The following is a 25915-nucleotide window of genomic DNA, read 5'->3' on the forward strand; positions in this document are numbered from 1 at the left end:
TTTCTCTCCCCTGTCCAGCTGAGGATGGGGGAGTGATAGAACGGCTTTGGTGGGCACCTGGCGTCCAGCCAGGGTCAACCCATCACAGATGCATTAGTTTAACAGTATTTCAGGTACAGCTCTTCCAGTGCAGCTTTCATTTCACCCTTTAAAACCTAAACTCTTTGCAGATGGCAGTCTGGATGGAGGAGAAGCAGTGGAAAAGTCTGTTATAAACTGTCACAGCAAACTAAATCTGGCTGTAGTCATAAGAGTAGCGGTTAAATTATCCCACAACATCACCAGTAGCTTTTATGTGAAAACACGATCATGCGCAATGTTTGAGGGCTATTGCTAACATTGGTTTTGCAGATGAAAGTTTGTATTTCAAGTCCTTGAAGAGTCTTTGAAGATGAGTGTGTGCGTGCATGTGCCTCTATGTACAAAACACACAATTAGGAGTCCTTTTAACCGTGTCAGTTTTACACTATTGTGACTTGACAGGCATCAGCAGAGGCATCTCTGACTTCCACAAGCATAAAAAATAACAGAACTGGGCCTGTACATCATATGATACACGATATTGCATAAGCATACACACAACACAACATGAAATTATTGTACTTCACATAACTGCCGTTGATGTTGGTTAGAAGTATCTAGAGGTTGAACCTGGTTGAGTCTGCGTTTCATCTGACCAATATCAAATAGAGCAGCCATGAGCTTAGCTGCATTTTAGGCAATGAGTCAGTACACAGGATGATACAACGCAATTTTAGGGGCTTTTTGATATTCTACATCTCTGATCTCTATACATTTTTAATGCAGAGTTACTAACACAATACTGGTAAGAAATACAGCTAAAGAAAATGCAAACGAGTTTAATAATGTCTCCAAGGCTTTCTGAGTGTGTAAGGTTATCCAGCCTGTTTACAGACCACAGTGTGCTAGAATAAAGCAAAATCAAGCCAACCCCTTGCCCTGAAGACATAATTGGCAATGTTAAGAATCTTACAGTACCCCAGGGACAGTAGCTGCATCCCTACTTTGCCACATATTATTGTCAAAAATATCATTTAGTCATTTATTTATCTGGAATTAGCAGATTAGGGAGTAGTGTTTTAGGAATACCCAACACCTGCGAAAGCAGTTTCAGTTTAATAGGCTGAAACAGACACCATATCATCACTTTGGGGAAGAATGTGAGCAAATGCAACTGTGACTACAGTTTCTTCTTTTTTCCTTTCTTCTCCAGGTCAGCTCCGATAACAGCTACCTGGGCACAAACCACAGCTCTTTAACCTCACTTTTTATTAAGTATTCACTTTGCCACTAGTGATTCAGAAATAGCCTTGTGTAAAGTATTAAGGAACAAGTAAGCCAAATCAACATTTCAAGACTCTCATGTGGCTTTCATATAGCTGGGTAGAGTGTGTCTTTTCACAACTGCAAACCTTGTCTTCAAGTTGGATGTTAACACTTTCAAAGTAACTTGTAATGCCAAAACGACGTTCCTCCCTCTCAGTTCAAAGAAAACACAACATCTGTCATAACGTGAAATGTAGATTTAATGCCGGTGTCAAGTCAGGCGCTTGGTAATGAGGTAAAAACCCTTGAGATTTTAAGTCTCTCTTCCACGCCATCCAGTTACCAGGCGGGGAAAGGAAAGAACTGTCTCTTTGGCACTGGGCAGCTTTTCCGTGTCCCTTACCTACCCTTCCCGGACATCTTCTGTAAACTAGTGTCTTTTTCCTGGCAGTCTCCCTGAGAGGGAGGAGGGTGTGATAACGCTTGCTTCGCGGCCGAGGGGCACTGAGGTACAGACCTGCCGAGGCACTGCCCAGAGCCCCCAGCCCCGGCCGGGGGGGGGCGGCGGGTCCCGAGGGGAAGGGTAGCGAGCCTGCGACTCTCGGGCTGCATCCCGCAAGAAAGTCCGCGGGGACGCGGCGGCGGCGGCGGTGAGGAAGCGGGGGCGGGGGGGGGGGACGGACGAAGCAACAGGCTGGTGGCACGGTTTCCCGGGGCGGGGCGGGAGGGCGCGGGGACCCGGCGCGGAGCCCGGCGCGGAGCCCGGTGCCGAGCCCGGCGCGGGTCCGGGCCGGGGCGCGGCGCGGCGCGGCGCGGCGCGGCGCGGCGGCCGCAGCTGTCACAGCAGCGGCGCGGGCGCGGATGGGCCGGAGCGGGCAGGGCGCGGAGCGGCGAGCGCGCCGCTGGGCGCGGCGGGGAGCCCAGGCGCTTGCAGCGAGCCCGGGGAAGCGCGGGCTCGCGGGAAGGACTTGCAGGTATCCGTGCAGAAGTAGAAGCGCTTGCCCTTCGGATCTCCCCTCTCCTCCCCGCCTCGCCACCCCCCCCGCCCCGGTTTTCCTTCCTTCTGCCTCTCTCCGCCGTTCCCCCGGGAAGGCTGGAGGCAGGCACGGGGCGATCGCGGCACGGTAAGGAGTCGGGATTTCGGGATGCAAGTGTCACGTTGCGGTGCAAACGACTCCCACATTAGCGCTGTATCAGGATTTCAAACTACATCTTTTATCTCTTTCAGAAAAGCGTCTCTCGGAGGAGATTGCCCTCAATAGAGCCGCCATAAAAAGATTTTAGTGTTGCTCTTGTGCTTCTGTGCATCCCACTGTGAGGGGGTCCCAGCGGTCCCTTGGGAATACAAGGAGTTGTGAGAAGTAACACAACTGGCCACCGGACTAATCCACTCCCTCTACCTTCCCGCTAGTACCTCCCCCTTCTGCTCTTTTTTTTCAATAGCAGCTCTTTCTCGAAATCTCAGGTTACTTTGCTAAGGAGTTCTCAGCCCTATAGTTTCTGCCCTTGTCTCTGCCTCCAGCTCCTTAAGAGCCACCCAGCCCCAGCGATTGGATTGGGCAGCCCGTCTTGACACACCACTGTGCTGAGTGCTTGAGGACGTGTTTCAACAGATGGTTGGGGTTAGTGTGTGTCATCACACTCGAGTGGGGATTAGGGGAGAGAGGCAGCCTTGCTGGAGCTGTGTGGTCTTCCCCAAGTGTGAGCTGCAAGCAAAAGAAGAACTACCTAGCTTTGGGGGAGAAGAGGGAGGAATCGTTCCCAGCAGCTCAGAGGGAAAAATAAACGCCCACACTTTGTGCAGGTAAAGTAAAAGGCACCTCAAGCCTCTCTTTCTCTTTTTTTTTTTTTTTTCCTTCCTCCTTCACGGTTTTCAGAGGAATGCTAGCACAGCACACTTGTCAAAGCCAGTTGCTGCTGCCTTATCAATGCTGCTATTGTACGGCTGACAGATAACAGCGAGCGCAGCCTGATGCTTGGCTGTCTTCGTAGAGCTGACACTCTTAACGCGGCTAAGGTCACGCTTTTGAAGGTGCGGATCAGAAGACCTCTCTCTCCCGGAGCGGGGTGGCTGAGCTCCGGGGTGCCTGCGCTCTCCGCCTTGCCGGCACGGCTCTCCTCCTCTCTCCTCTCCTCCTCTCCTCCTCTCTCCTCTCTCCTCTCCTCCTCTCTCCTCTCTCCTCTCTCCTCTCTCCTCTCCTCCTCTCCTCCTCTCTCCTCTCCTCCTCTCTCCTCTCCTCCTCTCCTCCTCTCTCCTCTCCTCCTCTCTCCGCTCCTCTCCGCTCCCGCACACACGTGCTGTGCCGGGACCGCCAGCGCAGGGCAAGCCGCAGCCAGGTTGCCGGCCGTGGCTGCTGGTGGTCGTCGCTGTGTCCGCGGGCACAAATGCCGCCGTGTTTCCGCAGAGTCGTGGAAACTGCGCGGTCGGGCGGGGAAGGGATCGCGGCGGAGCGTTTCCTAGGTCCGGAGGAGGATGCTCCAGCAGCGTGCTGCCTGCCTGGGGCTCAGCTGGGAGGCAAACCGGCGTGTTTTGAAAGTGCATTTGAGATGGCTGTAAAGTTTGAAGGCTCCTTTACGGAGACCTGGCTGGGCTTCTGATGGTCGCTGTCGTGTTTGGCTTACACATGGGCTTAAAGTTCAGAGAAAACCAGGAAAGTAGGGAAAGGCAGCGTACAACGTAATGCTGCTCTTGCAGCTGCAGCAGAGCAGATGGATGTAATTCATTTGCAGATCTGTTTGTGAAAGTTTTACAAGTCATTGAAAACTAAGTAGCATCACTATAATGGATCATTAAAGTCTCGCTATATTTATAGATTCTAAACTAGCGATCCGAAGCGTTAATTAAAAGTAAGCAAAAATTTATGTTTAGGAAGGAAGAGGGGCAGAAATGTAATTAGAAATTAGTTATGGAAGTACTCTGCTATCATTTTCACTTAATTCGACTCTTACGTTCATTGATGTCTGGAGCGGGGGAAGCCCAGCAAATTAACTAAGGAGTCAGAAATGTTATCACTAATTACAGTACATTAGCTTATCAGAGAATTAAGATGTTCTCATTGTTTTACGCTAAATGATCTAGATGGAGAAACTAGAGGATGGGTTATTTTCCTTTTTTTTTTTTAATAAAAGATTTACTGTATATATATATACCGTATTCCTGTGCAGAGTGACAAAATTATTTGTTTCTTTCGCACTATAACAGATCTTCACACTAACTCTCACGTACCTGTGGTGCTTATGAATTATTGGCCTCCTACTTGTGAAAGAAATCTAACACTGTCCTCACCATTTACAGGTGAGATATTCTATAAATAATACTGTATATAATGTGTTCTGAAATAAGATCTGTTTAGTAGGCTGAGCAAGGGGATTTATAGCTGGTGCTTTGTGATTTTGGCATTCAACTGTGTAACGATGCCCATAAAACCATGTTTCAGGTTGCACATATATTTTTGCCTCAAACCAAATTTTTTGTTAACTTTTTTTTTTTGAGCAGGCTATTTGGCCCCTTTACAGGTTGTTCTCAGCTTGTATTTTCAAACACACTCTTCAGTAAGAATGTGTCCTCAGAAGTGACCCACAGCAATTTGAAACAGAGAATTAGCTAAATCACTAATAGGACTGTATGACCAGACCAGGACATATGTGAATACATTTGACGGTTTTGATTTTTCTCTCAGTCCACTCTTTCTCATTGTAAAAAGTGATGGAAACTTTTACAAGCTTAAAAATGAAAAACAAAACCAAAGCAAGCCCTCACTATGACTCTATGTTAAAGCCTTGTATATTGGATTTCTCCTCTTCATTCTTCCCAGCGTGTCCTGGGAGAAGCCAAATAAGCCAGCTTTGCTGCACAGAGGTTTAGTCTTCCAGCAAAGCTAAGGTGCAGCACTGTGAGCTGCGCAGCCTGCTGCTGTCACAGCCTAACTGAAACGCATCCCTCTCTGCGGGTATCATCAGATCACAGATCAGATGATCTATAAGAAAACATATTTTTCAAGAAAGTGCATAGCTAACTACACATGCCCAGCTTGTTATTGTTTTACTAGAAAAAAAAAGAAAACGAGTTTCTCTAGCACTGCCAGAAAAATCTTGCTGAGAAACTAGGAACAGCAAATCATGTTTTTCCTTCCTTTATAATGATGGGGCTGTTTAAAAGACAATGCCCACGGGGCAGTCCAGCTTCTTGTCAAAATGTAATCTACTGTTCCAGATGGTAAACATTCAAAGACATATTTATGGTGACTTCTACATACCTTCCTTTGACATTGGCTCTTTTTTCCCTGAGAGCACTTGTACTGGGTACACACATGAAGTTCCCATTAGCATCCTAGCAGCTGTAAAAGTGTTCAGAACTCACAAAGATGTCCCTCACAGTGAGATAAAAATAATCTGAGGAAAAGATCTGAGACCAGTACAAACCTCAGTAGATCCACAATACGCTCAAGGTGAAAAATTCCAGCGGTACAAAAAGATCCATAAACTGCTGCATGAAAGTTGTAATACATTTTTGTTGCGGTTAATTCATCTTTGCTTGATATGGAATGCTGAACATACCAGGCATGTCTGTACTATCAACTGTGTTTGTGATGTGAGGGAATCTGCACTGCACAAAAGCTGGTGGGTTTCTTTTTCCTGCAGCTAGTGAAGACTAGGTGGTATACTGATTGTCTTCATAGAGTTGTGTCACCTTTTTTTTTTTTCCTTGCTGCTCCGAGCAGTGAGACAGAGCCCAGGAAAATGTTTTCCAGCTAGAATGTGTTCTGCCCTGAATTGTCTTAATTATGTGTCAGTTTATTGCTTGTCAGGGGCTTCCTCTTCTTAGCACTTTATAATCGAGGTGGGTGAGCTTGTTCCATCATAATATGCAACTTCAAATTCTGCTGCTTGGCATGTCTCCTTGGCCTTTCATTGATTTTTGTCTCCATTTCAGAGGGGAAAAAAATTAATTATGATTGGTGTAATTTCACATTGAAAAAAAAACAACCCTTGGTGAATTTCCAAATGGCATGTAAATGCATCTTCAAAAAGTAGACTAAATGAGAGGTCATTAGGGAAAAAAATGCATGTAGGAATCCAGAAGTATCCTAGAGATGGAAAGTAGCAGTGTGAAAATTATTGTAACAGCTCTCATCCCAGTCAGGAACTGATAAAAACAGTTTATTAAAAATGTTGTGATGCTGGGGACAGTGTTTACAAATGTGGAAGCCATTATAAAACCCACACTCAGTGGAAGTTAGACGGCTATGGAAAAAAATATTTTGAAAGATTTTGCAAATTCTGTTCTGACTAGATTGCTTTATTGCAGACTATTTTGACAGTTTGCCATTTATCATCTAGCTTTGTTTAACTTACTACACTCGATGCTATATGTTTGTTCATGCAGGATCAGAAGTTTGAGCCTTGTGTAATGGCAGGTCTCATTCTTACCCAGGCAAGGCTGGACACTTGTCGCAGATGTCATGGGAGTCGTGGGTTCCATGATTTCCTGAGCTTTAGAAAGGGCTTTGGGGGATTTGTGTTTGAGTGGGAAGGCAGACTGATGCGATAACAATTGAGAAAGCTCCTTTCTGAGTGCCTTGAGAGCTGCAGTGTTCAACAGAGAACGAGGGTCCCGTGACAACTCTGCGGTGACACAGAAAGAATCCAATTAGTGGCCACTCCTGCTGTTGATACTAGATCTGTCCTAAAAAATTTCCACCATTACCACCCTCATTGTAATCCCATCCACGACACTGATAATGGGATCAAGAGAGTGTTTTCAAAATGCCTGTTTAAATTTTAACTGCTGTCTTAGGTGATTTTGAGGATATTAAATTAGAAGGCATAGCATAGCTCACAAGAATAGCACAGCTCACAAGAGAGCTACGTGACACCCAGTAGTTGTCTGTCTTATACTAGATTTTCCTAACACCTCCATCACAGGTAGAGCTGCTGTAAGGGGGCTGCAGATGGAGTAGGGGGGCTGTATGTACATAGCGAATGATCCATTGAGTTGCGGCCGTCCCTGCGCTGCAGTTACCTGTAGGCTTTGTCCCTACGCAGCTACACGTATGGAAAGCAGTGGGAGAAGGGAGTGGGAGGTGATACAGTCCCCTTTGCTGTGCCCCAGCAGTGGCAGCAAGTCAGCCTGCTTCTCCCTTTAACAAGTCCTAAATCATCACTCTGCCTTCCCAGCTGGACTAGCAACAAAATATTCTGCCCCCACCCCTTTCTTTTTTTTTTGTCTTTCATTTTTCTTGCTCCAACAATAATTCACCATTTCCACATGATCAGAGTGCAGCAACTCCCGTTGTTCTTACCAAGCAGTGCACGTTCGATACTGTCATGTGGTTGTAGAGGACACTCTAAAGTGGAAAGGCTCAAGGCCTTCACCAGCGTTACCTCAGAATGCAACACAGTAATATATGAATTGCCAAACCAGACGCTTTAGAGCTGAATTATTTTAGCATATTCCAGTTACGTCAGTAGACTCCTTTTGAGAGCCCCTGCAAGACCTTTGCTTTAGTATTGCTTGTTTGCACTCAAAATTTATTGTTAACTGGTAAGATTAATTCCTTTTTAATTTTTGCTGTCTTAAGACTTTTATTTTCTGAGAAAAGTAATACTTGTTTCATATTCTGGTTTATGCATTGCACACAGCAGATTTGGTATCAGTGATTTCCCAGAACTTTAATTCCCACTTTCAGAATCTGCTTAAAAGGTCTGTTAAGCCTTTGTTACTGTGTGTGCTCTATTAATCCTGGAGTTCTGAGCCTTCATAGCCTTAAACATCCCCAGTGATTTGGTTACGGTGAAACATTTTTGTAATAGTTGACCTTTTCACCCAAGATTTTGTCATGACTTTCTTAAAATTTTGTTTTCGGTTATTTTATGGCAAAAATTAACTTACAACTGCAGTTGACTATAATTCTACCTTATAATTTTTATAGCTCCCTGCAAAGTTGATAGTAGTGCTGGAACTGCAAACAAAAATATGCTTTTTCACCAATTTTATCACAGGCTCATGTGACAATACCACCATCATGTTCTGGAAGATTTCTAGATGTGGTACTGTGCTATGGAAATCCAGACTGATTTATAGATCAATGCTAGATTATCCACAGAATGTTTCATGGGGTTTCTAAATGGAAGCAAAACACTGAAAGTCAATAATTTCGTGTTCTAGAAAAAATCTTTCCTGATGCTGTCTGAGTGTAATTATGGCACTGCATGTTGCCATTTCTCTATGATGTGACTCTGACCCATCTTAGCAAGGAAAGGAGCTGCTCCACAGCAGCTGTATTTTTGTGGTGCTTCACAGGAGGTGAACTCTGTTTGGAAAGCCCACAGAGAAGATGGGGAAGCTTTTGGCACTAGAGTTCTGGAGAATAAATGTAACAGGGAGCTGAACATAGGGATTGTTTTTCTCAAAAGCATCCATAAAAACAGAATAGTGGTCTGTTCCAGTATTGTAATTGCAATGTGCCAAGATGTTCATTATTCTAGCATGTGCACTGTTTTGTCTGTTTTCACTTAGAAACAGAAAAATGCATTACCAAGCCCATAAACATCTGCAGAACTGCCAACTCTCCTGACTTTTATCAGTAGTCTCATGATATTTCGCCTCTTTTGTAAATCTTCGAGTGTTAGAGTCAAGATATAATGTGAGAAGTTCAGATGTCTCCTTTCTGTTTTTTTAAACTTAATCCTCCTTGTTGCTGAGGAAGCTGACTTGCATGCAGCTCTAGAAACGTGAAGGAAACTAACGGAATTCCCAAATCTCACTATGTAAACGCATGCAGACTTTGTGAATAAGGTGGGTTTGTGTGTGTCACTCCTGGCAATTAAACCCCCCCTTTTTTTCCCTGAGGTTTACTGTAATCAGATCCCTCCAAAATTTCTGATCATTTGTCTGATAACTCCCATTTTTTAAAGACATTTTACTGCAACAGAGGGTGAGTCTCCATGACTCGTCTCAGCCAGTGGAATAGCTTGCTGCCCTGGAGAAACCCATCCTTGATCCTCCCATGCCCTGCATCCAGCGGTGTGTTCCCATCTCCTCCCTCGTGCCAGGTTTGGCTCTTGGCTCACCTCCTGGGATGCTGAACGAACTCACCGGAGCAGCGGGAAGCTGTGTTGGCTGCCTGCCTAGTGAGTTGGTTCAGCTCAGCGAGCGGACAGAGGGTTCACATGGTGCAAGGGGAGCGGTTGGAGCTGGTGGCTTGGGGTGAGGGGGAGAAACGTGGCCACCCTTTTAGGGGGGTGTGAGCTGTCAGATCACTCAGCTACCTGGTGACGCCTCACCCTGTGAACCGGGGCACTGTGTGTGTCTACAGGAGAAGGTGTGATAACAGACATGCGACTGTACCAGTGTCACCATGAGCAGAAGGCTAAATATGCACTTTTAATGAAAGCCTATCCTTTTTTATGGAGAGGATTGCTGCAGTGTCACTCAGAATATGGAGAGTCCCCGCTTACTGCTTCTGACTTTTTAAATCAACAACCAGGCTTTGGAGAGAAGCTGATAAGAAGTGTGGGGAGAAAAGAGGAAAGAAACGCAAGTGCCTGCTGAGCTGCTGTTTTAAAACCATGAATGAGGTTCTGAGGGTGGGACCCATTCTGCATAGCCAAGGCACTTGAGGTGCCCCTGGGTCTTAAATACTTACACAGCAGCTACCTAAAGGCATGTTTTCTCACTGATCAATGAAGAGAGTCCCTCTGAAGGCCTGCAGGCGTTGTGGTTAGGCAGGCAGGATTTCCTCTTGGAAACCTTGAAAGGCACCTGCCTCTTTCAGTTGCACATGTAGGGATGGAGCTTACCCAGTTGCTTTACAGGGATTGCTAAGGACCTTAAGCTGGAGGGACTTGATATCACCTTGAGTTCCTTGGTTGGCCCACGGATGAGCAATGCCATGGATAAACACTCTTTGTATTTGAACAGCTGTGATGTAATTCCTATGCAGCTCTTTAAGGTGTCTCCTATACCTTCCACAGAAGAAAGTAAGAAGCAGGCCTTTCATTTGCACAGCAGGAGTTATGATTCACTTGAAGAGACTGGGATGCTCATTTTTGATTAAATGTAATTGTGGTACTGACTGTAGAAATGGAACACTGTACTCCTCCAAAGTGTCATCCATTTCAGTGCTGGGTTATGCAGACAAGAAAAATGCATAGCCTTTTCTTTGTAAAAAACACCCACTGTTGTTACTTGAAAGAATGTGTCAAAGGCCCATGGGGCAGATAAAGTTTAGGGGGATCAGAGATGTTGTTGGTGCCTGCAAGCACTAAAGGTGTAGTGAGGAATAATGGATGATCTTACAGGGGTACGAAGTTGGACAAAGAGTGGAAGAAAGACAGAACTGACAAAGATTAAGTACCCATGTTTCTGGATTTAGCTATGCTAAATCTTTTGAGGATTATCTCCCACTGACTTGGCTGCCTCAGGGCATGCCAGTCACAAATTAGAGAACAGTAGTGCAATAATAAACTGAACATGCTGTAAATAATCAGTACAGGATACCTTTTAACCATCACTTTTTCCAAGGACTGCAAAAATGCTAACAATAGTAGATTTTAGAATAATATTTGGGTTTTGGTAACTTGGTAGCAATAAAGAAGTATGCATTAAGCCAACCTTTGTAGTAATTTTTAGCAAAGTTTCACCTGGTGTCATTCCCCACTATTTTATTGCAGAGAATTTACCTTGTTGTTATCTATTTTACATCTAGAGCCAATTTATGAACTGAGGCTGTAACACTATCTGCTTGGCCCCCATTGTGTAGGATTTAGGGAGACCATTACCATACTCAGACCAATAAAAATGTTCTGAAGTTAACACAAGTTTATCTGCCAAGCACTCTCATAGTTTCTTTTATCTCTGTATCAGTAGAGGATTGGCATTCCTTATCTCACTGTAAACTTCAGTCCATTGCTGGAACGTAAGCTCACAGAGGAAGGCTTCCGAGGCTCTACTGCTCTGCAACTCAACTCCTAAGTGCAAAAGGCCGCTGAGTTAGTTTTTTGGTTTCCTTCTGCTTGGTATGGAGAATTCCTCTAAAGCATGGACCCTCAGAAGTGAGGAATGGTAAAATGAAAAGACTTTGAGGTATGCATAGTCAGAGATCACCAGGCTCCTCAAAAAAAGTAACAAATAGTTCAACATAGGAAGATGTGCAGCAACAAAGAGGTGTTGAAACTAGTACGTCTCTTTTTTAGGTCTCTTCCATCCTGTGCAGCTCACATCTAATTTCCCCTTTCACTAAATTGCTCTGCAAACTTTTCCTCTCCACAGATTTTGCACCTTTTTGCACCTCAGCAACTTGTGAGGGGTTTGAGATGCAGTATAACCATATCTCAAGAAATAGGTCTGTGTTACAGGTACCTGTTTTGGTCTTGGGTACCATGGATACCTTTAGCAAAAAAGGAGTCAATCAAATCCTGTGAATCCTTTAGAGCGGAGAATAGTTGCCAGTGCTGGAAGAAAATGGTCTCCAAAAGCCAGGTAAAAGAAGGACATGGCAGCTAGAATTGATGTCCATGCTGTCTTGGACAAGTGACATTGTGCAACCCTATCTTGACGTTGTCCATTTTGAGGAACACTGTCTATCTTGTATGTAAGCCTGGAGAATTCAGTGGTCTTTCTGGCAGCTGTACAGCATGAGTAGTGTGAGAATATCACGTGTACTTTGTGTATTCCTCCTGTTGTGTGCTGTGTAAGAATCCTTGTTTGTTGTCAGAAACCCACGAGGTTATTGGAGAGTCATGTGCAACAGTGATTCAGCCATTCTACATTTGCTGCACTAATACAGCCCTATACTGAAGCCTGAACTGTGACGCTAGTACTACCATGACAGTGGAAAAGAGACACAGACATGTGGAGCACCAGTGTGTTGAATGTGGTAGCTATTTGAACTATTCACTGTTTTTTTAGCCTCCAACCACCTATAGCTGCCAGAACTGCTACTCTTCCCTGCCTGCAATAAAAGAATATGCTGGGCTTTTCAGTTTGGAATTGATCTCAGTAATGCATGTATTTATGGGTCTGGGGTTTTTCTGAAGTCATACCTTACTGTCAAACAACTCATCTTTAGAAAAAGTGTTGCAGTTAGTTTGAATGAGAGCCTAACACAGGGCAGACCAGGTCTCCAAGAATGCCTCACCCGTCTCTTTCAGGCACCTTGCTGAGTCACGTCTGGTATGAAATGAGGAGCCCATGTCTCAGCTCTTATCTTCAAAGCTCTGTGTGAGCCAATCTCATTGTTCAAAGAAGGTCTTTGCCCCGCTTCATCATGAATCATCAACATCTACTCTTAACAGGAACAATGTTACTGAACAATGGAGGATGAAAATTCAGGTGGGCAATAAACTGCCATGCTGACACTATAGATACAAGCATCACAAATGAGTCTGAGTGAATAGGCAACTTCTAAATCAGACAGAGTAGGAGTCTGAATCATGGCTGATAGGTCTCCTGAAGGAATGTAGACCAGATTTGGTGAGTGGAGGATGGAAAGAAAATACATTGTCTCCCTCTCTCAGTGGTGTTTCAGTGTGCTTCTTGCACATACCTATTCATCCTTCCACATATCAGTCTGCTCAAAGGTTTACTTATCTTTTCTTCCAGGAGAAATCCTGAGCACAGTATTGCACAATTAAACATTTCTAGGGCATTTACCATGTATCATATTCTATTGTCCAATGCGTATAGTTGCTGTACTGGATGTGGAGAGGTGGTAGTGTCAAAGAGGAGCTACTCTGTTTTCTCAGCAGTTTGGAAATCACATACCTGGAGACCTTAATTTTGGTCTTAGTTTTTTGTAGTGCTGGAAGAAAATTCTTTCTTCCTTAGAAGCCTCATGTAAAACAAAAATCTTCTACTTTGGTAAAGCCACGTATGCCCTGGGAACTGTTCAGCTTAAAGAACATGTACATGGAAGTATGCAGGATGGAAGATTACCTTGGGCACCACATACTATATAATTTGCAAAGGCTAAAGGTATTATTTTGCTTTTGCTGCTTCTTATGTCCCCTTCATATTTTTCCCCATTTTGTATACCATACATGAACTGTTTTCCATTTATGCTTTTATCTTTTGATTTTCCTACTTGAAGATCTTGTGTTCAATGCTGTCAGGAAACTACTTTAAATGAAAGTGTGGAGTGATGTGGAATAGTTTTAATGAAAGCCAAAAGAATGTGAACTTAATCTGTTTCATAGGAAGTTTTTTTCTGTTCTGTCCTGTGCCCTGCTTAAACACATTGGCCTTTTTTGACCTTTTTCTTGATGAAGGTTAAGTGGGAAATATCTTGGCTGCAGCCTTTCCAGCTTAACCAGACTTTCCATAGTTCATGTTTACTTTCCCTGCTATGGGCATTCATGTTTCCTGAATCAAAATTGTTAAACTGGATATTCAGAGAGAAGTTAATAGCTTGTGGCAATGATGATGAAGTGTCAAGCCTTCGTCTCTCATGTCTCTAACTCTATTTTGGTAGTGATGATTTTGCCAGTCCTATTGCTAGAGATTAACAAATCTCAGGAGCAAATCTCTGTTTGGTTAATGGGTTCCTCCCAAGCATCTTCTTTATTGGCATTAAGAACAAATGTAAAGAATTCCTACACTTGCAATTTATGAACATCGATTGCATTGCTTCTGCAAAAACCTAGAAATGTTGCTATGTTTTCCATCTCTCTGGGCATCTTTTGCACCTACTGTAACATACACAGAGTGAGACAGAGTGCTCTCAGCTAGTGAGGAGGCTATTGCCTGTCCTTGGTGTGCTGGCTTCAAAATAACTTTGGCAGTCTCCCTGCAAAAGAGTTTCAGAGAGAGCAGGATCTATGCCCCCAGGACGCTGCTGCTTTTTATGGAAAGGCTATTGAGTTCTTCAGTTGTCATACTCTTGAGAGGAGAGGAGCTTGGTCTGAACCTCTGTCTTGCCTTCAGTCCCAGCAGTACCCATGGCAGAATTTTGCAGTTTGGGATGTTTCCATTTGTTATTCGACAGCAAATTGTGCTCCATGGAGCTTTGCTATGAGAGACACCACAAGATGCAGAGACAGTGTGAGAGCTGATTTTGTAGTGCAGGGAAAGAACCAGCCATTCTTTAACCTAAGATTTCATTCTGGTTTAGTTCTCTATTTAATTGAGACACCTCTTCCCCTCACAAAACACAATCACGTGATTAGCACTCTGTTCTTCCAGAAATAATCTGAAGAGGGATGTTCACGTCAATTCTTTATCCCTCTGTCAAGAATAAGGAAAGTTACCCTTTCCTGTGAAGAAAAGGCACTCTCAACCAGGCTCCTCACAAACATATTTAAACATTTCATATACTCACAGAATGATTACGGGAAAATTCAGGTTGGAAGGGACTCAGGAGGTCTCAGGTCCTGCTCAAACTAGGCTCAGCTATGAGATCAGATCAAGAGCTTTATCCAGTTAGATCTTGAAAATCCCAGAAGATGGAAAGTACACAATGTCTTGGGCAACTTGTTTTGCTACTTGACTTTGTCACAGGGAAGAAGTTTGCTTTTATTCATATCCAGCTTGACCCTCTTTTGTTTCAGTTTATGCCCATTATCTCTTGTACTCCTGCCATGCACCACGGTTTCCTGACAGAGCCTGGTTCAATCTGCTTTATAACCTCATTACAGGTACTGGACATTTGCTGTGACGTCGCCCCAAAGCCAGCTCATCTCCAGGCTGAACAAGCCCAATTACCACAGATTCTCCATCCCTCGACTATCTTGATGGCCCTCCACTGAACTTATTCCAGTTTATCGTTGCTGTTCTTGTACTGTGGACCCCCAAAGTGGGCACAGTGCTCTAGATGCCATGTAATGAGTTCTGAGCAAAAGGAGATGATGACTTCTCTCAATCTACTTGCTATTCGCCTGTTAATACAGCCCAGGATGCTGTTGGCCTTCTGTGCTCCCTGAGCACGTTGCAGGCTCATGTTCAGCTTGCTGTCTAACATGACCCACGGGTCCTTCTCAGCGGAGCTGCTCACCAGCCAGTCCATCCCCAGCCTGTATCACTGCAAGGGGCCCTTCCTTCCCAGATGCAGGACCTAGCATCTGTCCTCACCGAATTCCATAACGTTTCTGTTGGCCCATTGCTCCAGCCCACCTAGGTACCTGTGAATGGCAGCCCTCTCTCGAGGGGATCCACTGCTCCCCTCAGCTTGGTGTCATCCTCAAATTTGATGACAGTTGCTTATTTTGCTTAAAACACTTGCCCTCAAGCTGTCATCTTCATTATTTACTTTGATTTAAGTTTTTTCTTTATTTTTGTCCTGGGTTCTCAGTGGCTCTGAGGAGACTAGATATTTATAAAAACCAGTATATTAAAGCAACCCTCCATTCCATCTTCTAATCTGTTCCTGATATATGCAGTTGTTCTTAATTCACCTTTTAATAGCTCTTCCAGTCACAAGGAGCTGCAGGACAAATATTTCTCCAAAATACATTCACATGGGATGGTCCTCTTCTTGTTTTTGGCCAGGTCTGTCACAGTAGACACCTTTAAGAAGATCTCTTTCAAAAAAATCTCTTTCAAATTCAATGGGTTTCTGTGCAGCCCAACTAAACATAGTGTTGGAGACTATTTAAAACATACAAGCTAAAACCATGCAAGAGTTTTGTTTTGAGTTTAAGCTTTACTTTCAATTATGGATTTTTATTGCCCTTTTCAGAAGTTTGAGAGGACTTTAACTGAACTGTGTGAGTGCTGAAATAGATCAGTTTCAAACAACTGCATCCCACAGTCCGGAGCCCTGAAACCAATCTTTAAAATTTTGCATCTCTTTTCATCAGTGGTATTATTTCCTCTGAGTTCCTTACTGCTCTGGCAATGCTGCCTTCCCTCATCTTCCTGTTGCCTGAAGTTCCTCCCATAACTTCAGTCGATTCTCAGTAATGGTGGTTCTTATATGTCTCTGTAACTTTAGAGCTGCTAATTAAAACAATCCAATTTTAGTCCAACATGATGCATGTATTGTCCTTACAAAGTTATTTTAAAATTCTATTTGTTGCTGGATAAGGAGTTAACCAACAGAGCTGAAATTTATGAATTCAAAACATATGAAGTCCAAAGCCATCCTAGTTTAGTGATTATTCTGGGTAATTTCATGCCCCAGTCATCCTACCTGATTTCTACCTGAGTTTGCTCATACCTGCCCTCTTAAAAAGCTCCCTGCTGTCTGAGCTTGAGAACTTTGTGAATGGCACTGAACATTCAATTCATTCAATGCCAAGCATTTAATTAGGAACACATCTCTTCTACCAACCTCTGGTAGTATTCTAGTAAACATAATTTTAATTTCTTCTGCCAGAGTTTTGGGGCAAAATATCTGAATCACTTTTTAGTGAGAAGGTTGTTGGGCATGTAAGAGAGATCAACTGCTGACTTGTACATTATGCAAGTAATGTGACCACCTGCACCATTCAGCCAATTCTTGAATATTTAGAGTGTAATACATGTTTCCTGAAGCGCAGTCTACATCTAAGCTATCTTTGTCAGAGTTTCACAGTGTGAGGAAATAAAGAGAAAGGAACTTTCATGGATTTTTACAGGGTTGCAGTAAAGGGAGAAACTTGTTTCGAATACTTGTTTATAATGTTCAGTGTTGAAAATACTCAACCTAAATTTCAGTAACATTTATTTCTTAAAACCTGGTTACTGTCCTGCTATTTTTGACCTTTTCACTGAGTTGCTGGCAAGCATGGTCTGATTCAGTTTTTATCCACCCTTCTTCGCTATCCATCATCTTGTAACTTCTCATAGGTAACCAATATGTGATAGCAGTCATCAGCACAAACCTGTTGTCTTGGTTTCAGCTGCAATAGAGTTAATTTTCTTTCTAGTAGCTGGTATAGTGTTATGTTTTGGATTTAGTATGAGAAGAATGTTGATAACACACTGATGTTTTCAGTTGTTGCTAAGTAGTGTTTATACTAAGTCAAGGATTTTTTATCTTCTCATGCCCAGCCAGCGAGAAGGCTGGAGGGGCACAAGGAGTTGGGAGGGGACACAGCCAGGGCAGCTGACCCAAACTGGCTGAAGGAATATTCCATACCATATGACGTCATGCCCAGTGTATAAACTGGGGGGAAAGCTGGCTGGGGAGGGGGGGGGAATCGCTGCTCGGGAACTAACTGGTCATCAGTCAGCAAGTGGTGAGCAATTGCATTGTGCATCACTTGTTTTCTATATTCCAACTCTTTTATTACTATTGTAATTTTATTATTGTTATTATTATCATTATTAGCTTCTTCCTTTCTGTTCTATTAGACTGTTCTTATCACAACCCATGAGTTTTACCTTTTTCCTTCCAATTCTCTCCCCCATCCCACTGGGTGCGGACAAGTGAGTGGCTGCATGGTACTTAGTTGCTGGCTGGGATTAAACCATGACAGTTCATTTTGTAACGTCTCTGAAACTAATGGCTTGTCTACAATGGCATTTATTGACTTTTTAAATCGGTACAAACTAGCTTGTACAAATGCATTGAAACTGGCTTAGCATTCCTCAAATAAATGTAACATTGGACACACACCAGCTTTGCAGCTGTATTGTAAAAGTACCCCCATAGAACAGACATGTGTGTGACCACTGTCATTTGGGGGATGTTTCTAAATTTTTTGGAAGTGCTTTTTCAGCCACAAGAGCTTTGACTGTATAATGGTTGAGGACCTCCTGAGCAGGATGATTTAGACACCCAAGATCTGAGAAGGCAGAGGTTTCCTTCTTGCTGGCTAATTAAGTCTACTCTTTGCTTAGCAAGATGATGGGTCTGAAATGCAGTCTTAGACTCCACACTTGCAGCTTGGAGCCTCAACAGGGATCTTTATTCTGCACTGATCCGTGACCTCTGATGTCTCAGAGAGATTTCAGAATCACTCCTCCCAGCTGTTGCCCTGCTAATCTCCTAGAGATTAGAGGTCCCATTGCAAATAAAGCTGAATGTGCTCCATAGCATCCCCTCAACTACTCCCATCCATAGCTCTGCATCTTGATGTAAATTGAAGTAGCCATTTTTAAATGTTAGTTAATACACTGGGCTATAAACAGGAAGCACTGGGGAGCTCTCCCATCAGGACAGACCTCCCATTCTGCTGTCTCTGTTAGAGGGTCAGTTACCTTGACCAGAGATGGGGGTATAGAAAATGGAACAGCTGGAAGAACTAACTTCTTAGTTTAACGGAGTGTGAATTTCTAAAATCATGCATCAGGGCCTTGAGTTTTAATGGTGTCTTGATATTGTGCTACCCTGTATACCGAGTTATTAAGGGATGACTGCTGACACCAGTTTTCCAGCTTTTACGCTTAGGAAAAGCTAACAATGTGCAACACAAAAGCTGAATGGAAGAAAGTATACTCAAGTTTTTTAAGATCTAAAATAGCCTTTATAACTAAGAGCTTTTGCAGTCCTTCATATTGCTGGAGAAACTCAAAAGATGTATGTTTTAAAAAAATCTCCTTGGAAGAGGAGACTTAATGTAGCGGAAGCTTGACTCTAATCTAATTTACATCTTGTGAGTAGGACATGGAAAAAGATTGTGTTAGTGAGAACTAGTTCCACCATCATGTTTTAATAAGGGAAGTGAATGTTTGTTCTCTGTGTGCATGTGTGTGTGTGTGCGTGGGAGGTTCAACAACAGAAGTAAATCCCTGTATCCCTTGCGTTAGAATTTTTAACTTAGTTTTCACTCTTTTGGACATATTTTACTTCAGGAATTTCCCATTTTTCAGTTTATGATAAGGACTTCCATTAGTATAAGAAATTACACAGGTATGAGAGAAACAGTACAAACTATAGCTCCAATACAATCCACGAGTTCTTTTGCCTCCATATTTAATCTAGCTATGCCAATATGGTAATGTAAGATATCAACAGAAGAGGATTTTTTTTCCTGAGGAACAAAATTTACTAGCATTCTGTGTTATATAATGTACTGAGGATGCAAAATGTCTCTGGTTAGACTGACAAGTCACCTTCTAGACTGATAAAAATGTATTCCAACTGATTGCTAAAGCAGTGTTGCTTAAGGATAATGGTGTAACAGATACAAATTCATCCCATAATCCCTTTAACCTCTGTAAATATATTGCAAATGTTTAGTGTCTATTGTGGTAACATAAAGCAGAAGTCTTAATTAGTCTAAACAAAACAAATACATAGGAGAGTTTTTAAGTGTGTTTCCAATTTCAGAAAAATTTCTCATAGATTTGCCTTTTTTTTTTTTTTTCACATCTTGAATCAGACATGGGTAAATGTGTTTGTATGTGTGTGTTTTCCCCAAAGCACTGAGAAGAATGTCGTGTGAGAATTATCTTTTCCATTCACAGTCATGCTGCTATTTGGTCACATTTCAATCCACTGGAATAAAAAAAGAAGGTGGGGGAATTGAAAGCACAACAGAACTGCTTAAATGAGTCCAAACTTCAATGGTGCTGCAACCCTTAACAGAAGGCAGAGCTCAGTTGTGTCTATGGAATGGTTCCACATTTCTCAAAAAAAAAAAAAAAAAGGCAATTACATTAACAAGATAACACAAAAGATTTATTACTTATCATTATTTTAATTTCTTTTTCAAGTAAACTTGTGCATTCTCAAAATCAGAGAGGCAAAGTTTCCAGCAAGTAGTCTTCCTTGCCTCCTTCCTTGCCTTCACATGTTCCACTTTCCAAAATTGCTCCTTAAATACTTAAGTTAAGGTCATCTTGCTTTTTGATTCATTGATTGTAGTGACATTGTTCTTTATGTTCAGAAGGCGATAAGGAGTAGTCAGGTTTCAAGTCACAGTGACTTTGTTATTTTAAGTGCTGAAATATAGGAAAAGCCTGCTTTTTTTAAAGCCCTGAGTTACTTTTCTCACTGAAGCAACCTTGTCTGTAGTTTGCGTTTCTCGCTAAACAAAAGGCTGTATTTGGCTGCTGAAAAAACAAATCTGCCAGAACAGTAAGGCAAAGGGAGATGCTGATATTTTATCAACTAAGAAAGCACACACATAATTGGGGGCTCGTTAACCCTCATCAAGTCACATCTAAGAAATTTCCTGCTCCACCTCCCCCTTCATGTATTTTGACTATGAGTTAACATTTTAAGTCTATTTTGGGGCTGCTAGAGCCTCCCAAATACTTAAACTGAGATAGATATCCTTTAAAATGCGAATTATTTGTTTTCTTCTCCCACAATTGCATAGCAGAAACACAGGAATACCTTACACCCTGAGGAGTTATAGCAGTTTGTATAAAAGTCGTTTTTGAGGAATTAAGTGCCTGCCAGGTTCAGGCTATTTCAAGAAGCTTCTACCACCTTTTTGCTGTTTTGAAGATCAGCCATATTTGTTTCCACTTTCCTCAGTGGTTCATTCTACTGGAATAATGATAATGGGAATATCCCCTAAGCTTATACATCTATTCAGTATTGGTACACTTACCAAATCAAAGTGTGAAAAATTGCAAGTTAAATGTAAAGTGGCTTGCTATATGAGAGCTGAATTGAATCTTTTCTCTTATTTTAGAATATTATATTTTTATTGTCTACTACTTTGGTCTTATTGTATTTTTACTTCACTACACTCAATGGTCAAATTTTTAGTTTGGCTTTCTACTTGTAATTTAGACAGCAGAATTTGGTCTTTGTTCTTTTGAAGTGTAAGAGTTGTGTCATTTTCTCACTAGCTAGCTAAGCACTTGGAAGCAGACTTGAATGCTACAGCCAGTGCATTTTTACAGTGTAGCAAAATAGATTCATGCATCAGGCTAACACGTTTTTCCAAATGGAGAGTCAAATATTAAGGCAATTTTTTAGTCATATCTACCAAAATCATGATGAAAATTTAAATGCACAGAGTCTTGTTTTCTCAGGAAAAAAGATTTATATAGATTAGTTTTATTTAATTTAAGGGTTTTGCTCATAACTGTTAAAAGCAGTATTTCACACTTCAAGAAGGTGACACCAAGAAGTTTTCTTCTGCACTGTTTCACCCAGAAATGGGTAGCAGAGGTCATTTTATGACTGGTGCTGAATTGCCCCTTGCATGTCCAGTATATTGATGATGGAAGTTCTTTTAGCAAGGAATCTTTAGCAGTAAGTGATAGAAGCTCTTTTGAAATTAGTCTACTGAGATAATCCCGCTGAGTTTCGAATATCTAGAAGCATATGAGATCAGTTTTAACAGTCACTGTTTTGCAAATAGATGTTGTATTGATCTGCATAGGCTGCTCCATTGTTTTTTTAAACAACAGATATTTCCATTGTTACAGAAATACTGCTGAGTGAGTGGTGAAGTCAGTAATGTTCATAAGTTGCTGCCATTAGGTGCCTTTTTACTACTCTGTCTTCTGAATCTATTATGAGCAAGGCTGGACGGCACCATAACGGTGCCAGGCAGTGGCAAAGCTCTGTGTATGCTGGAGCTCCCTTATGTGTCACTAATGGAGCTGCAGTTCTGAGAAATATTAGGATATATCCTTATTCAGAAATACTTCTTCCAGTGCCTACTGAAGGCAATGAGAAACACAAGGCCAGAGGAGAATCGAACACTTACATAAATTGTGGTTGCTTGGACTGCTCTGCAATCATGCCTATAGATGGTCCAGCAAAAAAGTATTGGGTAACTGGAATTGGATTCTCTTGTCCATTTATTGGCATTTGTGAAGTCAGCCACCAAAACGTTTTCCAGGTCATTGTGTTTTCAGTGAGTTACAACTGCAATCATCTTGCACTTGTAACCTGTATATAGAGTATTTAAACCCTGGAAATGCAAAAGCACTTTATGCACACAGAAATCACTGAGTTCTCCGCTGGAATACAGTTGTTTCTAAGTGAAATGGGAAGCTGCTGCCTAAGGACATTCTTTATACAGCGTTGGTCTGAGAAAGTAATGAACATGTCTCTGGCTGAGTCTGTAGAAAGATGTGGGTCTAGTATTTTCCTGTTTTCTGAAAGACCTCCCCTCTGGCAAGAAACTGAGTACGTAAATTCAGGACTGACTCAGAGATGGAGTGAATCACACACAACACTCCCGCAGTCCCTCGGGTCTTCCTCGGAGGCTTTGTGACTGTTTCTTTTGTGAACTTAAATAAGATCATTGCAGCCCCAGGACATGGTAACAGTCATGTATTACCACTTCTGGAATTATTTGGAAAACTCTTTATCACCAATATGTCCCAGGTATGGGAAAAGTCCTGCACATAGTAAACCCTCCTATGTTTTACTGGTTATCTGTGTTATATAGGAAGGATTTCTCTCACTGTCACACATATACCTACACTCCTCCAAACTCCCAAACAATACGCCATCCAGCAGTATCTAAACACCTGCTGTTCAAAGGCAGAACAGTAAATAGTGATCTTGCATTACAGCATGCTGTAAGTCTTTCTCATCGTGGGATGCTGTTAAGGCTCCATCTGTACCACAGGTTGGAAATGTGTGGTGGCAAGGTTCCTGACTAAGGCTGTATTCAGAATTTAGGTAGTAAATGGTGCACGGAAACCTGAAGAAAAATGAAAATGCTCCTGCAATTTCTTTAAACGCAGCAGCATTTAAAGAAAATAATGAGTCCTTTTTCCATAGAATAAAATTATGGAATAACATCCTCTCTAATGTTAAGTCATAATGAACTCGTTTGTGCACCTACTGGAAAGTATTGTATTTTCATATGCTCATGAATGTGGAAAACAGGGATCTGGAAACTTTGACAATGGTAGCTACCACCTCCATGTGTCTTTTTCTGCTCTGTAATGCCCACTAAAGTAAATGGAAAGATTCCTGTTGATTCCAGCGCTATTGGATTCTTTCTTCTGTATGTCATCCAATGGCTTATTTCATCGTCACTCTGCTTCATCATCCACTATTTTTACCCTTTTGTATGTGTAGATAAAATTGTTCCTAAAGCCAATGTTTCACTCCAGTTGGTGCTATTAGGTGATTCCTGATTTTGCCTTATCACATGTACTTGAAACTAGCGTCTTAAGTGCAGTGGTGAGCAAGAAGGAAGAGGTAAAAAAATCATGGATCTCTGACAATGAAAGGAGAAATTTTAAACAGAGAAAAAAAGAACTTGTGTTGTACACATGCAGTCATCTTATTGATTGTGAACGGGGATGATTTGAGGATTGTTTTTAAGCCTCTTCCCTCTGTTTGATTTGCTGTTCTAACCATTGTTTTCTCCATTAGCTTATTTTAATCTTGATGATTTGTTTTCTTTATTTTAGTTGCTATTACATTCTTGGCCATTAGAAAACAATTCCCTTCCAAAAGTTCTTTGCCCAATTTGTTTCCCATAACAACAACAATAATAGGAAAAAAATACTCTTTTTTATAGGAAGTTAAGGGCCAAAATCTATCCTTTGGTACTTACATGCAGTCACCCTTTCAGTGGGATTTGCACTCATGTAACTGAAGCTAAAAAGCTGGCCTATGGATCACAGCCCACCCCTCCACATAACTACAACAAGTAACTGTAACAAAACATAGTAAGACCATTTATGTTTCAAAATTGAGTGAATAATTTGATTAATCATCTTCTAGTGTTTGCATACCTATCCTTTCTTTGCATCCTCTCGTACTGTGACTGATAGCTAATCTTTCATTGCGTCATGTGCTTGAGACTCGGTCTAGTTAATTAAGTGGAAAAACCATGTCAGTTGTGATTTCTTGGCCTTTCATTATATCACAGATTTTGCTGGGGGAAATAATTGCTGTAACACTAGTGTGCATTCAACCAATGCCCCCGCCTGTGGGAAGGGGCCTGGTGCACTCACCCATCCCTTGCACTGGTCACCTAGGAGTTATTGCACTCAGAAGGTCGGCAGGGCGCTGCTGGCTCCTATGATGTGGTCAAAGGAGGGCTTATGTGGCCATTGGGACAGATAAGTTGTGTTGAGTGTGATTGACTATGAGAGTGCTTTTTTTAAATCCTAGCCTCTTGGCCCAAGCAATACACATGCCCAAGAGTGCTGAGGGTATCCAGAGAGAAAGGCAAGTCTTCATCAGTTGCCCATAACTTTATGTGACGTTAATGGTGAGCAAAAAGGTTCAATGGTAGCTAGTAAGAATGACAAAGAAACCCTTCAGTCTGATTATCCTGGCTATTACAGCACTGCTAAAAAATTGGAAATCGATCAACAAAAAATACATTATTAAAAGCTGGAGAAACCAATGTCTCAAAGAAAGAAAGCTAAAACCACGTATTAGGTAATACAATAATAACGTTATTTTTCACTTCTGCAATTATTTCATAGCTATGTATTTTTGTTGTACATTAGGAGTGTTCAATCTAGACTCTGGGCTTAAATTTTCAAGGTGAAATACCAGAAGACCTATTGGTTTTCACAGCCACTACCAACTTGAAAACCTAACAGCACATTGGTTTGTTTTTTGATTTATTAGGAAGCAGACTTAACTGAATTTACTGGCTGGAATCTAAATAAGTCTTGCCGGATTTCTGCTTTGCACCTGCAGAATCAGCTTTAGAGAGCTACTGCCCTCTGTAGATGCTGCACACTATCAGTATCTTTTCTCAAGAAAAGAATTAAAGAAGAAAGAGAATTGTTGACAAATTAAGAAAATTGCAGTAGCAATGTACTTTGCTGTAACCCTTCCCTGCTGAAATTAGAGGCAATAATCCCAGTGAGGCTTATGGGACAGCTCAAAAAACCATTACGCTATGCAATGTCTTTCTTATTGTGCTGGGATATATTCCTAGAAATAATGTATAGGTAAATGCAAGTGATTTGTTTGGGTTTTTTCGTTAAAAATATTATTAAATTTATTGCTTAGAAATTGTTGTAACTTTCTATTGGTTTATTTATTACAGCAAGAAAAAAAACCTGAACTGAGGAAGAGTGGAAGAATAATGACAATATTTCTTTCTTGCATAAGAAAAAGGTAAGATTTAGAGGACCGTAATATTGCAAGTGCATATTTATAGCCTAATAATAACTATGAGGTAATTTGTTAAGTTCCCAAATACTGGCAGCTTTTTATTTAAACTTACTCAGACCTTCACACTTCTGGCCAGTGATTTAAAATTCACAATCTTTTCCGATTAACTGAAACAATGAGTCCACTGCTAGGCACTGTATAGACCACTGTTTTGACCTGTTCTGCATTAGAGAAGCAAAGGTTACATTTCATTTTGCAGCAGCATATTAGGGGTGTACGTATTTCAGGTTCCTCTATTTACACTATCTCCCTTTTGGGTTTGTTGAGGGAGGGTTCATTCTTTCTTTTCCTTTTTCCTCCCCCTCCATTGTCTGGAAGCTATAAATGCCCCAAATTTTCCTTGGATTTCTTTTTTTTTGGTCGCAGGTACCCAGCTGTGCATGAAATAATGCTCCCCATATGTGTTCATTGTTCCCGTTGCTGGTGTCTGTGCAAGTCACCAGAGTTTTCCTAATAAGGCTGGGTTTGACCTTCAGAAGCTCTCAAATGATGAATCTAACTGCGTTCATTATCCTCAAAACAGAAAGACTTCCTTGCCACTGCCCTTATAAAACAGCTGTAAGAAAGAGTAAAGCATGCGTGTTCCAAAACCAAAGTCAAGCCCCAGAGCTGCTCAAGAGTGCGTAAGCATTAGGCAGCCAGGCTTTGGCTGGCCCTTCCCAGAAGGGTGGTGCGCCAGATGGAGAGAG

At 42.0% G+C, this 25915-nt stretch overlaps 1 protein-coding gene across 8 annotated transcripts in view; it reads left to right on the forward strand.

Annotated features, from left to right (window-relative positions):
* Window positions 1-2377: 2377 nt before the first annotated feature.
* SULF1 (sulfatase 1) overlaps window positions 2378-25915 on the forward strand; it is a 124863-nt gene continuing 101325 nt past the window's right edge. For 5 of the 8 annotated variants that reach the window (XM_069779494.1, XM_069779491.1, XM_069779495.1 and 2 more), the window contains exons 1-3: window positions 2378-3091; window positions 4490-4582; window positions 25099-25169. The gene's annotated coding sequence lies outside the window, so the exon portion shown is untranslated. The remainder of the gene's footprint in view (window positions 3092-4489; window positions 4583-25098; window positions 25170-25915) is intronic. The other 3 variants (XM_069779499.1, XM_069779496.1, XM_069779492.1) reach the window with 3 other exon arrangements.

This window comes from Haliaeetus albicilla, chromosome 3 (genome assembly GCF_947461875.1).
Source record: "Haliaeetus albicilla chromosome 3, bHalAlb1.1, whole genome shotgun sequence".
NCBI lineage: Eukaryota > Metazoa > Chordata > Aves > Accipitriformes > Accipitridae > Haliaeetus > Haliaeetus albicilla.